Genomic DNA, 17269 nt, shown 5'->3' on the forward strand with positions numbered 1-17269 from the left:
ATCCATAAGCAAGCTTGTTTGCCTACAAACAATGAAATTGCGAGTGTATGGAATCAGTCCTTGGGAGTTACGGTATGATGGTATTGATTATTCAAACTATGGCTTTCTTCACAAACAAATATTGTTGAAATCTCTCTCACTTACTGTGTTGATCTACATACATTAAGAAAAGGCTATTTTTACCTAAAAAAATCTTCCCATCTTTGAAAATACTCAGATTGGAAGGTTACTCTCAGTTGAAAGGATGGTGTAAGATAGGAGGTTATGTTGACTCTTCACAATCACTTCATCTTTCCTTCCCTCCCTTTCCTCTTCTTTCTCAATTATCAATCGCACGATGTCAGAACTTGACAGGAGTTTGGAGTTAAATGGTAGTCCTGTGGAGGCACTGAATGCTACACTAAACAATCAGAGTCTCTCATTGCCTGCGCTTTCCATGCTCAAATCCCTGTGTATTGGTCGCCATACACTTGCTGTCAATAACATCCCATAAAATTGGGTGCAAAATCTTACATCTCTCCATTACCTTCAAATTGAACATTTTTCAAGGTTACAATTTTAGAAAATTGCTAGTTGGTTTCATGACGACTTCAACAGTTTTCCTTCTCTAAATGAATTGCCTGACTGGAATTTTAACCTCTCATAGCTTCAACATGTGACCATAAGGTATTTCACACATTTATCATCGGTTCGTGATGGAATGTCTCGTCTTACCAAATTACAGACCATAGAAATCATTGGATGTCCCCTATTAGTTAAAGAATGTGAGGCGTAAACAAGTGCAACTGGGTGAAAAATTGCTCAAATCCAAAACATAATTTTAAGGGATCTCATTTAGAAAGGTACCATATATCCTCTCAAAATAACTGTTTACATGTTTTGATTTTCTGTATTTTCAGTATTAAATGGCTTTTAATACATAATTTCGCTCAGCTGGTATATAATGACGGTTTAGGCAAGATTGCTCTTGAAATTGGTACATAGTTTTTGCTCAGCTGAGTCCTTGGAGAAAGTTCATGAAGCTGAGAGTTCGGATGAATGTTGACGAACCAATCAGTAAGGTTTGGTCTTTTGAAAAGGAAAATGGACAGGTTACCTCAGTAATTTTTAAGTATGAGAAGCTTGGAGTTATGTGTCATGTTTGTGGTGTTATTGGACACATGGAAAATTTGTGTATGAAAAAGTTTGAACCAGATTATGTGGAGAAAGAAAGAGAATGGGGACATTTTCTTAAGGTTGAGAATAACAACATAGGAGGTGGAGTGGTGAAAAACAAATGGAAATGTAGCCGAGAGAGGTGGAAGGAGCCGTGATTCAGAAGGATCAAGTGTTGTGGATATTAATGGTACAGTGTGGTCAAAAAGTAGCTGGTGTCATAAGATTCATGAGCGAGTGAAGATTACAGGCGATCCAGTATCCAGAAACTTCATCTTCTTCAAGCGCAAGGCATGTAAGAACGGGGGGATGGATGATGCTGATGTCAAGTGGGTGCCGTTGGCAGTTACAGTTCCAATATTACTTGTGTGATCAAGTAATAAAAGGAGAGTTTGAACCAAACCTTTGAAATTCGAGCTACAACATGATGACATGCTTACCAAACCTTTGAAATTGAAATTTTTTAGGAATTGAGAAAAAATGTCAAATGTAGTTTCATTGGATTAAGGAAGTGTTTTGTGATATAATCCAATTACATAGTTACTGTGGTTATTGATAATTTACATTCAACTGATGTGGTACCTATACAACTGTATAAATACTCAGTGCATCAATAAAAATGAACAAGGTGTAGTGCTTCGAATGTAACGAGTTTGGTTAATTTTCTGATGAATGTTTCAACAATAAAAATCTGCAAAATGAACCAGAGAAAGAGGCATATATGACATAAGAAAATGACTCTAATTCTGATCTTATGATGTTGATGGTTACGACAGACAGAGTTAGGAAACTCTAAGACATAGTTGATGATTTGTCTATTTTCAAAATGAGGTGTGTGCGTGTTGTTGATTCTCTCATATTTAATTTGTTGACTTGAGTATTTGAAAGATACATGGTTGACTATTCCCACATAAAAGTTAGTTGTTGCATGGACTAATTGAGTGATGCATCTAGAGAATAAAATGACAGATAAATCAGTTTTTATTTTGTAGTTTTATATTTTCTTAATGTACTAACTTTTAAACTTATATTTTCATCTTAGGTGGTCTTTTATGTTTAATATTAGGGTTGAGTTTTCCCATTCAAAGCTGAAAAGAAGTTTCAACGTCGTAGATAAGACTTGTATGAATGTTGTACTTGTGAGACTTTGAATACCATGTTAAAGTTATAAATTGGCAATATCAATTCACTACGTCATAACTCATAATAATAGTTCATATGCATTGGAGTAAATTAAGGATGAAGGATCTTATAGAAGATGAAGAGAATGAAATAAAGGATCAGAGTTTGGACTCGTTGCTGAAATTAATGTAGTGTTCAAATTGTGGATGACGCTTAATTTTTTGGAAAAAGAACGTTGAAGATAAATTCGTGAAATTGCATTTCCAGATACAATGCCAATGTGTCCACCACTTGATAAAAATAAGACGAAAGGATATGATATAGTATATCGTAACCCTTATATTTTGATCATGTGCATGCAATACATAATGCTCTCGGTGTTCATTTAAAGGATCATCTATGTAACTCTCTCAACGGCAACGCTCAACTATTTTTTTTTTTTAGACCATTTTCAATATGAGTGTCTCAAACTTTTAAGACTTTGTATATATTAAGTACTTGATTATTGCTCTCCACCCAGCACTATTTGCTCGCACCCTGCAAGCGTACCAAAAATGTCCTTGCGCAAGTTAAGTCACGTAGCGTGACTTAACTAACGTACGTTGTATTTATGCGTGACTTAAGTCACGCACTACGCGAGTTAAGTCGCGCAAATAAGGTTGATTTTTTACTTTTTTTAATGCCCTCTTGAGGTCAAAACTTATTTGATACCCTCTTCGGTATATGCCAAATAGTTCCTGGGGAAAATAGTGATCAGCCCTGGGGAAAACGACATCAAGATGCCCTTTTCCCGACCGGACCGACCACTACTTCCCCCAGAAGCCACTGGTATATACCTAAAGCGGTATAACCACCCTAGAAACTAATAAGAAACAAAGAAGAAGAGCAAGAAGAAGAGAAAGAGTGGGATGAGAAAATGTGAGGAAAAGAGGAAGTATGTGAGGGTTTTTATAGGGGGTATTAGGTATATAGCAATTAATGAGTCAAAAAACGTGGTCAAATGTGAAGGAAAACGTGCAAAAACCATTGAAGACCATTGACTACCGTCCAAGAAACGTTTGTGCCTCAGTTTTTAGAACCGGCCAACTTACGCAAGTTAACTTGCGCAGAGATTATAACGTGCGTGACTTAAGTCACGCACAGATTATATGGTGCGTTAGTTAAGTCACGCAGTGTGACTTAATTAACGCAATATATTTTTTATAATAAAGTCAATAAAATTGCGATAGCGTGAATTCAATAAAATAAATTAGAAGAATAAAGTCAATAAAATAAATTTGAATAAAATTCGAACAAATATTGCGACAGCGTGAATTCAAATAAATATTGCGATAGCGTGAATTCAAATAAATATTTGCGTTGGCGCATTGAATAAATAAATTCGATAAGTACACAACATTAATTCTTAGACAATTTTATTTAGATATAATTTCATCTACGTTACATTACATTGTGGTATCATTACATTACATTACATTACGTAAAAGACATGTACATCAACTATCATTACATTACATTAGGAAATGTACCTTCCAACTACAACAATTATCTTACCACTGAATGGGGTCAATTCAAACTAGCTAAAAAGCAGGACTCCGGCATTCGTCCAGAAGTGTTATTGTTCCATTCCAAATGTTAAATTCTTGTTGGTCTTGGTTTAAAATGATAGTATCTAAGTGCCAACGGAATGAGTTCCAGACCTTGACACTTTGATACCATCATTTAAACGAAGCCAACAAGAAATTAACACTTAGAATGGAACAAAAACACTCCCGGACGAATGCCGATGTCCTGCCATTTAACTAGTTTGAATTACCCCATCCAGAGGAAGACAATTGTTGTAGTTGGAATGTGCATTCCAACTACAACAATTGTCTTACCTCTGAAATGGGGTAAATTCAAACTTGCCAAACGGCGAGGACTCAAGCATTTCGCTCGACATTCATGCTTTCCTTTGAAAAGAATAAATTTTTGTCAAGCTTGACTTAGATGATGGTATTCAAGTGCCAACGAAATGTGGTCCATTCCTTGACACTTAATACCATCATCTAAGCAAGCCTAACAAAAATTTAATCTTTTCAAAGGAAAAACATAAATGCCGAGCGAAATGCTTGAGTCTTGGCCGTTTGGCAAGTTTGAATTACCCCATTTCAAAGGTGAGACAATTGTTGTAGTTGGAATGCACCTTACCCTAACTAATGATGATCTTCTGGCGAAATTAAGTTGTTGATGATATCTTCAGTTGATCTCAGCAACGTCACCCGCATATCGATCCACTGGAACTTGGTGTGCTCCCAAAACATGGTCGTCACGTTTTCGTCCTTCTTTAACTCCACCCAAGTGAATGATACCCTCCCCTCGTCGAGCGTTGGACGTTTATACTGAATGTGTTCCACCCTCCTTGTGTCTCTGGGGTTGACTCCTTGGTTGAATTCATTCAGTTGATCCTTGAGATCTATTAACGTTACATCAAGGCACCGAACCTTCAACCTCTGAGGTTCTCCGCCGTTGAATGTTGCATGAACGTTGATCCACCCGGCCATTGTTTCAAATCTACACACATAGAAATTAAAAATAATCAATGAAAAACTCATTCAAACATTTAATCAAACACTTGGTGTGCATATTATACATAAACCCTAAAAATGATAACTACAACATAAACATGCAAACATCTAAATAATTAAGCAATATTACTCATTTGCATGTATATTACTCATTTGCATGTAACATTGTATCATATTTTGCAAAAAAAATAAAAATTTAAACAAACCCTAATTCTAAAAAAATCAACATAAACATGCAAACATTTAAAATTTTAAGCAACACAAGTCATTTACATCCTAACATTGTATGATTTCCTTCCAAAAACACCAAAATTTAAACAAACTCTAAATCTAAAAAATTTCTAATTTAAGAGAAAAAATCTAACATGCAAACATAAAAGGTCAATGGTGTTTGATCATGAGAACTTACTTGTTATTGGAGTGTTGTTTGATTTGAACTTGAAGGAATTTTGGAGTTTGGTGATTTGAGAGAGATTTTTGGGATTTTTTGAGATTTTAGATGAGAAATGAGGAAATGAGGTGCTCTGCCTTGTTTAAGAAAGCACGCAGCGTGAGTTAACTAACGTTGCGCATGTTAACTCACGCAGCGTTAGTTAACTTGCGCAACAATTAACACTTGCGCAAGTTAACTTGCGCAAGGGTATTTTTGGTAGGCTTGCAGGGTGCGAGCAAAACGTGCTGGGTGGAGAGCAAAATTCTAAGTACTTTTGTTACGAAGAATTAGAGTAGTTAAAATCAATTTTTATTGAAGTCCAATAGGTACCCATTTGGAGAAAGAAAATAGATAAAAGTTGATTTTAACTAGTTACACCCTTAAAACATCTAGTTATACCCAATTTTTTAACTAGTTAAACCCTAAACCCTACCACAATGAAAAAATTGAAAAATATTCAAGGATATTTATATCTAATCAAGGTGTAACGAGAAGTTTATGGGTGTAATTAGAAAAAATCATAAAAGTTGGTTCCACCATCTCAAATTCATGCGATTTTTCATCTTTTTACTTTTTTTTTAAATACATATATTAAATTATATATTAGCGAGACTTATTTAAGAACTCATTTTAATTCATTACAATTGGATTCATTGTGTTCCAATTAAATTTTTCAATAAAAATTGTAAATAAATGATGTGTACATGTATGATCCATTTAAAAACTCTTTAATTTACCACTATTGTTGCGGAGCTCCCTTTCTCTAGTATAAACCAAGTCGATTTGAATTTGGATTGATTTTATAGTTAATATAATACAATTTCATTTCATTTTCTCGAAAAATATCTACCGATTGTGATCAATTTTCATGCACGTAATACCGTTATTTTACGAGTTCATTACAACTAACTACCATATCGATTTTTTTTTTTTTTTGTTGAGGAAAACTACCATATCGATATATCTAGCCTTCAAAAGTTTTGTATCAAGTGGAAGGGATTCAACACCCATCCTGCCGATATACTTGTAATATAATTCATGACTGTTACACATAAACAACGATAGCATTAAATGTAAATGTATTAAAAACATAGAAAAAAATATATCATTATAAAATGATTGTCATATTTTTAGATTATATTAATTTGAACGTTGTTGGTACATATTTGGTGATGTGAATCAAAGGAAAAGACATACAAATGGAATAAGGAAGGTTTTATAGTCCCCTTGATGATTGGATTGTGCTTTGAAATAATGTTTTTGCCAAAAATAGGTGTTTTCGAAGCTATATGGAGTAGAAGGTGAGAAAAGTGGCGAAGTTATGCCTTGGTTCTGAAATATATGTGTGTGTGAGTTTTGGATTATATAATTCAAATCCGGGAAAAACACGTTTCATATTATATAATTCGGACTAAGTTTTTTTGTTGCAAAAAACGGACTACCAGCCTAGAGGAGGGGGCTCAAAATAGAGAAATAAACGTTTCAGATTTCTTAGTCCCGAGCAATTTTCCTAGTGTTATAGACTAATAGATAATTGTGGTGCTCAATACTTGACTACATATAGGCTCTAAATGAGACTAGATTTATAAACACATTTCTTTAGAAAATTTTACCTTACACGTATACACTTATGCCTTCACCCTTATATTTGTCTTGAACTTCCTATTTTGCCTTCATGCAGGATGTAGTAAATACAAACCGGATACCTTCTCGTGAATTTTACGGTTCGCAAAAGTGTCCGGAATTTTTTTTTAATTTCCGGTTTTAAAAATAGTTTCTGAACACTCATGAGATGTTTTCTGGTTTGAAACAAAACGACAACATTCTCTTCTGGTTTAACTTAACGTAGTAGAAGATGGTAGTGAAAGTGAAGAACGAAAGTCTTGAAGCATGCACAACATGCACTCTTTGTCATATAAGCTACTCAAAGATGCTACCATGTGCTTTTTAATTTTTTGTTAACCCTTTCTTAATTGTTACTCAATTACCAGATTTTTCATTCTGTAGTAACCACCATGCTCATAATTCTCAATTGCTTTAGTGGAGGAGTAACTATCAAATAGGCGGTGGAGAGAGAGAAATTTCTACTTCAATTGTGTTTTTTCTCCAAAAAAATAATACAAGCTAAGTGTGAGATTTCTTTCCCGTGAACTTTTTTATTTTTATTTTTTATCATTTCGTATTTCATAAAAGAATGAGATTATTTTAATGATCACCAGTTTATTTTCAAAGATTTTAGAAATTGCGAGTGATATATAGAAAACATTTACATTTTTTGTAGGGAAAAACATTAAAATTGTAAATTTATATTTATGGGTCATGCTAACGTGTGTCTTGACACATAACATATGTCTTGGATACATACTAAAGTTTCTATAAAAAAACAAGTGTTTATTGAGAAAAATTAAGTTTTATTTTTTGATGAAATAAACTAGCACATTTTCCGATGCAAAATTTATATCTTTGATACATTAACATATGCATCAACAAATTTATGGTTTATAAGCATCATACTAATCCTTTAAAAAAAATCATCATATTTTACATTTGATCGTAAAACATATTTTGGATTCACTATTATGAGTAACAAAAATATAAAAATTGCTTACAATATTTTTAAAATTTTATTTATTTATTTTGCTGACACTTCTAGTAAATAAATTTACTTTTTTTTTTTGAAGGAAATAAATTTACTTATTATAATTATAAATGATAGAAAAAAGGTTTTATTTAAAAAAAAACTATTAATTTAAAGAACAAATACATCCATAGATTTTGAATTATGCAGTGTAGTGTAAAAATTGTCACGAAAAATAATCGTGAAAGAAGATTTTTTTGTTTGTTTTGATGTTATGGTTCTCTTAGAAAAGGGACCATAATAACATGTAGTTCAATCGATATGTAAATTAAGTCTATCAATTGACATCAAAAAATTAAAGTATAATAAAAAGTTATTTTTTTATTAAAAATCGAATTTGTATTTTTTTTCGAACGATTTAGTTTAAAGAACTAATTAACCACATAACCTTAATTATTTGGTTATTGAGAAAGAAGGTTAGAAGTTGGAACACATAAATCCTTCATATGTATTTTATTTTTATTTTTTCCTTTCAATAAACAATCCCTTCATCGTCCAAAAAAAAAAACAATCACTTCACGTAATTATTTAACTAATACTCCCTCCGTTTTAAAATGAGTATCGTTTTAGCCAAAAAAAATTGTTTCAAAATGAATGTCACTTTCAGTTTCCAATGCAATAATAACTTTTTCTTTTCAATTGTACCCTTCAATTAATATTATGTTACAATACTTCCAAAGTATTATTTTTTCTTTAATGAAAAACAAACCAATAGTTGATTAGGATAATTTGGTAAAATTGCTATGCAATTTGATTACTTTATTCCATTTCTTAATCTGTGTGCAATTGGCTAAAACGACACTCATTTTGAAACGGAGGGAGTACTGTATTTTTTTATGATATCACATTATTATTATTTTTTTGACAAATAATATCACATAATTAATTAATTGATCTCATCTATCTTTTTCCAATTTGATTTTTTATGAATCGTCTTTGAATATTGTTGTATACACATTTGCTTAGGTTGAAAAACACATGTAAATTACTCAAATGTCCTTCGGTACTTAACTGTCGAATTATGGAATCGGCTGCAGTTAACTCCCGAGGAAAACTTCGGCAGTTAACTGCCGCGGAAACTTCAAACCTGTTTTTTTTTTGACAAAAACCATAAATTGTCATTATTAATATTTATTGATTTTGAATGTTTCAATCATTATTTTGGTACGTTAAAAACAATTGAAGTATTATACATATGCATATATATATATATCTTAATAAGAATAGCATTTAAATCAGTGTAAAAATTAAGCATTTGAATATTGTTTTGCACATTACTTAAATAAAAATAATAATAATATAATAGTTAAAATAATTGTGCACAACGTTTTTTTTAAGGTATAGTATGTTGTTATATTTTCTACATTAAAATAATTGTGCACAACGATTTTTTTATTTATCTCTATTATATATATTTGCACTATTTTATTTTGATAGTACACATGGCATCCTTATATTGAAAGGTGCATTTAATGTTTTGTGTAATTGGTACATATTATGTGATTTGTGCAAGACTTATGTAATTAACATGATTATGCAAGTTGACTAAAAGGCTTATAATGACAAAAAAATAAATGGAATATTTTATTCAAATTATTTTTGCTATTTGATGTGTTACTAATTTTATTACTAAATTAATGGCATAATTGATGTGACTTATTTGCTTCTTTTTTCCTATAAATATTATTTGTCCGTCTCAAACATTTTCACATCATTTAGAATTCATACTAAAATTTTAAAATTATTCTCAAAATCTCTCTTTTATTTTATTGAAACACTTTTCTTCTTAACATATTTTTTTCATCACTCTAATTTCAAAAATTGATTCAATTTATGATATTACTCCACTACATGTTGTATATATCCATGATATTCCTCCATTTTAAAATTATTCTCAAAATCTCTCTTTTATTTTATTGAAACACTTTTCTTCTTAACATATTTTTTTCATCACTCTAATTTCAAAAATTGATTCAATTTATGATATTACTCCACTACATGTTGTATATATCCATGTATTTTGTTCAAATTCACATATTCATCCTATGATACCCTCGAGTTCTAACGGCTTATGACAAGATATGTACCAATTACATGTTGGTACATAATTCTTAATTATCATCCAATCAAATTGTAATCAACACATCATCATATTAAGTTAGCCAGTCTTGAGTTTTTTTTCCTATATATAGTCAATTTGTCTTTCATCATTTGTATATGCATCTTCCTTTCGTACAAATTGTTTATAATATCATTTATTTGAAATGCAAATATTTCTACCTCCTGACCAATTCAATTTTATTGATTTCATTATTATCAAATTGATTTAGGCACCTTTTTTTTTCCTTCCGAATTTTGATTCCCTTTTATAGGTTTAGCTGTCGGCTCTGTTAATTTTAGGGTTTTCATCCCCATATATATTTACACCTTTTGAAAAAGTTTGCTTCACGTTTTAATGAATTTCATTATTTTTCTATTAATTTGAAGCGACGTAATTGAAAGACGTTTTGAATCAGATTTCTTCATTCCAAAACTATTTTTTTTTGCCACTATTAATAATGAGAGATATGTGAAAGGCATGTCAATGTTTTGTTCTTTCAACGTTGAAGTTGTGCATATAAAAGAGAATTCTTCCTTAAAAAAAACAGAGAATTTTCAAGTATTTTTGGGTAACAATAGTTCTCAAGATATTATATTTTTATCTTACATTTTTGTGGTGCAAACTATTCATGTATGTTGTAGAACAAGACCGACCCCTGCGAAAATGTAGAAAATTTATTTTAGTTATTTTTTTTTCAATGAATTTTATCTAAACCTCACTATTTTCTTTATTATTTTCATTTGCTCCTATTCAAAAGAACTGATTTAATTTATTAAGTTTTTTCGTTTCTATTGTCAATCACTCATTTTCACTAAACATGGCGTTGATATATATTATTTCTCATAAATTATTTTAACATCAAATCTCATCCATTCATTTCATTTGATAAATTAGTTCACATGCATCAAATACTCTTTATCACCTAATCAAGCATTCCATTTTTATCTCCCCATATTTATTTATTTCTGTCATCAACACATACTCAAGCTTCTTTGTTAATTTTTTTACAAATTGCATGATAAAACACATACTTATGGTTGTTTGAGTCACTCATCAACATCGATAATATTTATTTGCCTTTATTTCATACCCATATTTTTTTATTTATTTTAAAATTATATTAAAAAAAAAGACAACAATCTCGGCTAAACTATCAATATCTCTATCCGTATCCTTATCTACATCTACAATCTACATCTACATCTACAATATAAACAAGTGAAACCATTTTCATTCAAAAGTACATGTGGCATGTTATAGTCTCATTCTAATTAATGTCAGACTAATTAATGCTAGAAAAATTCAAATTTCCATTACATGGTATATGCTTAGCACCTGGTATTTCAGTCTCAACACATACTTCCATATACTGCCTCTATTTTAAGAAATCATTCGATTTATTATTATGATCAAAATGATATCTTGAAATTTAATTGCATGATATCAAATCAAACAAGAAACTGCCCATAAAAAAATCAAACAAGAAGCTATCAACTGCCAATTAATGAAATTAAATTCAAATTATTCAACACTTATAACAGTCCTAAAAAAGAATGTTGACAATTGGTCTAATTCAAGACTATCGTTGAATTGTTTCTCACCTATTAAAATCAAATTAAAACCAAAATAAAATAGTGAAAGGTAATGATTCTTTTTGTCACAAAAAGGAAATAAAATAGCTCAGATCTTTATCTCCCATCCTATTCTCATCACTATTACTATTTTTCAAAAATAGTTTTGAGAACAATAAGAAGATCAAGAACACCTTTAGTTCCTACAATTTCATCAAATTTTATTGTTGATTGCATCAGACCGTTCCCCTTCATCATGGTTTGTGACCATGATTTAGGATTTTATTGCTAATAGTTGGATTTTTAGCTGTACATGAGAAAATAAGAGGGAGAATGTTAGTTATCAAATAATTTGTTGAGAAATTGATTTTGAAGCTGAAGAAAGGCATCAACGAAAGGGATCTTGAATCTTCTCTCATGATTTATATTTTGTTCCAATTCTCTCATGATTTATATTTTGTTCCAAATAATTGTCTACTATATATCATTTTTGAAAATGCTTCATTTGAGACATTATTTTCATCATATAACGATATGATCTTATTCATTAAATTTCTTTTGCTATTAATGTAACATATTTATTTTCCCATATATTTGTTTGCGGATGACCATATTGCTACTCAATGTTCCTCAAATTTACAAAGAACTTATCGGATTTATAACTAAAGTATATCTCAGTTTAATCGACTTTAATTCCTTCCAGTTTGGTTGTGTTTCTTCTAATTGGGAGGAAACACAACATTATTGAAATTTCTTTTATCGGTTTTGTTTACAATGTGTTCATTATTTTGCAGAGACCTTTATAATATTGAGAACAAAGTAGTTTCCTATCTATATATTCAGTTCAAGGTCGTGCATCCTATATTAACTCTCAGGGCCAAACTTTAGTTTTTTTGGTAATTTGTCATTTACTCATTTTATACCACGAATCATATGTAATAAGTGTGTATTTTAGTCTTTTTAAGGCTTTTGTTTATTTTTCTTCTTTGTGTTGTTTGGATTAGTGTTACATTATAAGAATTTTGAATTAGGGTTTCATTTTTCTTTGTTGCAGCTTCTCTTCTGGATTCTTAAGTTTCTTTTTTGACATATTCTAGATTCTTACGTTGCAAAAAATTTTCTGAATTTTATTACTATGATTATTTCTGAATTTTGCTAAAAAAAAATCCAAATTTTTATTGCAACTTTATTTCTAAATTATGTGTTCTCACGGAATTTCATATATTTTATTTTCAGTATTAAATAAATACAAACATTTGAAGAAAAAAATTCCTCTTTTATTTTTTTTTTGAGGGAATTCCTCTTTTATTTAAATGCAGTTTTGGTCGAACCAAACCGTACACCATCGATTCAGTTTGGTTCGTTTTCACTTTTAAAAAATGATAAAACCCAAACCTCATTTGACTTTGAAGAGCATGTAAATGGTAATTTAAAAAAATCATTATAACAATCAATAGTTTGAATAAAACATGTTTACTCAATAATATAAGTATTGTACTACCTCTCATACAAACAAAGTTGTAAAGAGTGTATATACACATTAATCAAAATATATCTATTTTAAAAGGGGCACTAGCCAACAAATGTGTTTTTTTTTTTTTATGTTAATTTTAAACCGAACCTCCACTAGATAGAACTAGAAAATTAGGTGTAGAACATATACAGTGGCTAGACCTATGGGTTTTTAGATGCAATATTGCACATGTTAAAGCAACTGAAAGTAATAACTTCTTATTGAAAACAACTATTATTTATTAAAAAACTACACATTTAATATAAAATGCACAACAATTATTTATTACTAAGACCCATTTAATATTTTTTGAAGTGTTGAGTTTGAGAGATTTTTTATTTTTAGTTAAATGGGGTTCAATTATGAACCAGCTGCATCACTTTATAAATGCATAAATAAAAGGAAACAAGAACAAAAGGAGTTGGGGGATGGACCAAAACCTTCTCAATAAAGCTAAGCAAAAAGCTGAGGGGCAAACACCAAACCAAGAAAAAAGTAAATAACAAGAAAATAAAAAGTAAAGAAAACCAAAAGAAAAATAAAATGAACGAACTAAGAGAAAGTCCTTGAGTTATTCTGGTAACATATATACTCCTAGAGTTTGAAAGATTAAATCTTATTAAGTATTAATTATAAGAGCAAGTAACATGTACATAGAGACTCATTTAAGCAACCAAAAGGAGAGGTCCATTGTGGATACTCTAACAATCGATTAACTTATTGATGAAAATTTTTGGTCGAAAATAATACAAAATAAATGCTTGCTGAAATTATCAATTTTTAAATATCATTATTATATTATTATTAATAATAATAAATATTGATTTTTAATGTCTATTAGATATACTAATTAAATGTATCAATTAAGTTTGGTAACTAATTTTATATTTGATATTTTTTCGAGTTATCATGAAATTGGTATAAAGCTTACATCACCTTAGCAGTGACTAATCTTAGTTGGAAAACCTGTGGGATACATAAGACGAGTTCTCTCATCTCAGCCGAATATTTTCCATACACATGAGGCAGAAATTGAACTGCTATCCACATACTTATGAGGCTCTAATCTATTATCAATTTGACCATTTTTTCCTAGGGTCATAGCTAATTACATGTTAATTCCAGGTGTTCGTACAACCGGTTCATCCTTCAATATTCCATTGAAAATCAATGAAGCATTGATACATGGATTTGAAAAGAAAATACGAGACCTTAAAATTGATATGAAGGCAGCAGAGAGAATCAAACACGAGACCTTAAAAGTAGTCCCAGGCCAAAACAAGTGGGTTAGATCAAACTTATTCATTGTGTTCCCTTATTGACTTTGTTTATCCAAATAATTTGGAAAATATATAGATCTCCAAAAAAATCAAGAGCGAGGGATACTTGCTCAAACTTTGGACCCATTTGAGCACTTTAACAATATTATTCTATCGTTGTTTCCAGAAAACGAGAAGGAAAATATTAGCTTTGATTTGGTTTGTCAATCTGACCAAAATAAAAAGCTACAAAGCAAATGGTATTCAATTGAGTTCTTGAATGATATTAACAGTTGCATATTTCAAACCACAAATTAAGATGTAAAGTTGGATGTCCAATAATATTGATGAGGAACATATACCAAGGTATTGTGTTTCAAAATGAGAAACCCCGCATCTTCATACAAAACCTTAAGACAATATGTATATTACTCATCTCATTTATATTTTCATAAATATCAAATCTTGCTGGCAATATAGAATTTTTACTCACACATGACAAATTAGCATTTCTCCCTTAAACGTGAGACTCTCTATGTCTATGATATGATGAAATAGTCAAATAAGGTCAGAGGCACAACATGGTAAAAAAGGTGGCTTGGTGGTGGTTTCATAGAGATGTGTTTTTTTTTCTCATTTATTTTATGAGAAGAGAGAAATTAAATTAGAAAAATTATTCGAACTGGAAAGAAATGACAAGGAAAACGAGTGAGTTGTGGGTAGTTTTATGAGTTTGTTGAAGGAGTTGGATATTACTGAGTAATTATTCTACCAAAAATATTAGACTCATTAAAAATGTCACATCAATTTAAAATGTACAATAAACATGTATTTTTCAACTCAGCATAACACATAAACGTTTTTCCTTTGTCATATCCCACTAAAGACTAAAAGTGAAGGAACTTAAAATAATAGAGGTTAAATAAAAAAAAGTTATCGCATTGACAAATAAAAATTGCATGAAAGCGAACGACTTCCAAAATATAATATTTAACATAAAAAAAATTAAACAAATGACATTCAAAAGCTAACAAAACAAATCATCATAATTTCGGGACTGCAAGTGTAACCTACATTGGGTTGTATCTTTGCATTAGGCTAAAAGAAACTAGACAAATGATATCAACACCACAATTTCTCCCAAATTATTTAGGCACACATTTGTGAGTCATCTCACTTATATCTTATTCAATATCTACTATTCCTTTCATTGTAGAACTTTAACTCTTATTTTACACGATAACATATCTCCCTCAAGTGTGACATTCTCTGTGTCCGTAATTACGTGACATAGCCAAATAAGGTCAAACCGATGTACAACATGATCAAAAAGGTAGATTAATGGTAATTTACTGAAAGTGTGTTTTTGTTCCTTTATTTCATGAGAAGAGATCAAAGAAGTTAGAAGATGAAAAATAAATTTGAGATTGAGAGAACTGATACCGATTACAAAAAATAAGAATTGTGTATATTGTCCATGAGCTTATAAAGAACGAAGTAAGTTGCAAGTGATTTTATGAAATTGTTGAAGGAGTTGAAGATTTTTGTGTAATTAATTTACCAAAAAGTTAGATTGCGTTAAAAAAAACTAATTTACCAAAAAGTTAGATTCGGGTAAAAAAACGCAACAACATATAAAGAATTTACTAATCACATATTTTGTTAACTCAGCATAACACTTAAGTGTTTATCTATGGTTAAATTCCACCAAAGATCAAAGGATAAGGAATTTAATATCTTAGAGATTGATTAAAAAATATTGCATGAAAGTGAACAACACCCAAAAACATAAATTTGATATAAAAATTAAATAAGTGGCATCCCAAAACTAACGAAACCATTTATCGTAATGTTGAGAGTTCTAAGGGTGTCTACAGTAGGTTGGACTATCACATTAGGCTAAGTGAAACCACACAATTGTGATTGACATCACATCATTATCCAAAACCTTAAGGCATTAGGTGTATTGGTCATCTTACTTATATGTTTCTCAACGTCTACTTTGGCATCCAATAATGTGGAACTTTAAGTCACAATTTACACATGAACATATATCTCTAAAGTGTGAGACTCAATGCGTCTGTAATTTGTTGATAGTCAAATAAGGTTAGGCGAAGGCACAACGTGGTTTAAAAAAATGGATTAATGGTGTTTTTGCGGAGGGAAATTTGTGTTCCCATATTTCATGAAACGAGAGAAATAAATTTAGCAACAATAAAATTAAATTAGAATATGAAAAGAAATTTGAACATGAAAGAAATGATAAGGGAAAAAAATAGTGTGTGTTTTGTCCATGAAAGTATCGGAAATATAGCGAGTTACTGACAATTTTATGGGTCAGTTAAAAAGTGTTGGAAATTTAAGATTAAATATTTCACCAAAAAATAGACTCGGTTAAAAAAAACGCTACATCTTTATAAAATGTTTAATAATCATGTACTTTTTCAATTCAACATAACACATTTGTATTTTTCCATTCGCATGTTCATTCACCCAAAGACCAAATATGGAGGTATTTGATATAATATTGATTGGATAAAAAAATTGTATGAAAGCAAATGACATCCAAAAACTTATACTTGATATAAAAAGTTAAACAAATGAAATTCAAAAACTAAAAAAAAAAATAAAAAAATTTAATGTTTAGAGTTCTGAGGGAGTCTACAATGGGTTGGACCATCACATTTGACTATGAGAAACTCCACAAGTGATATTGACAGCACATCTTCGCGTAAAATCTTACGACATTAGGTATATTGTTCTTCTCACTTATACGTTTGTAAAAAGTTAAACAAATGAAATTCAAAAACTAAAAAAAAAAATAAAAAAATTTAATGTTTAGAGTTCTGAGGGAGTCTACAATGGGTTGGACCATCACATTTGACTATGAGAAACTCCACAAGTGATATT

Source organism: Medicago sativa, chromosome 8, assembly GCF_051527215.1.
Source record: "Medicago sativa cultivar Bolivia chromosome 8, Bolivia_mono, whole genome shotgun sequence".
In the NCBI taxonomy this organism is placed as follows: Eukaryota; Viridiplantae; Streptophyta; class Magnoliopsida; order Fabales; family Fabaceae; genus Medicago; species Medicago sativa.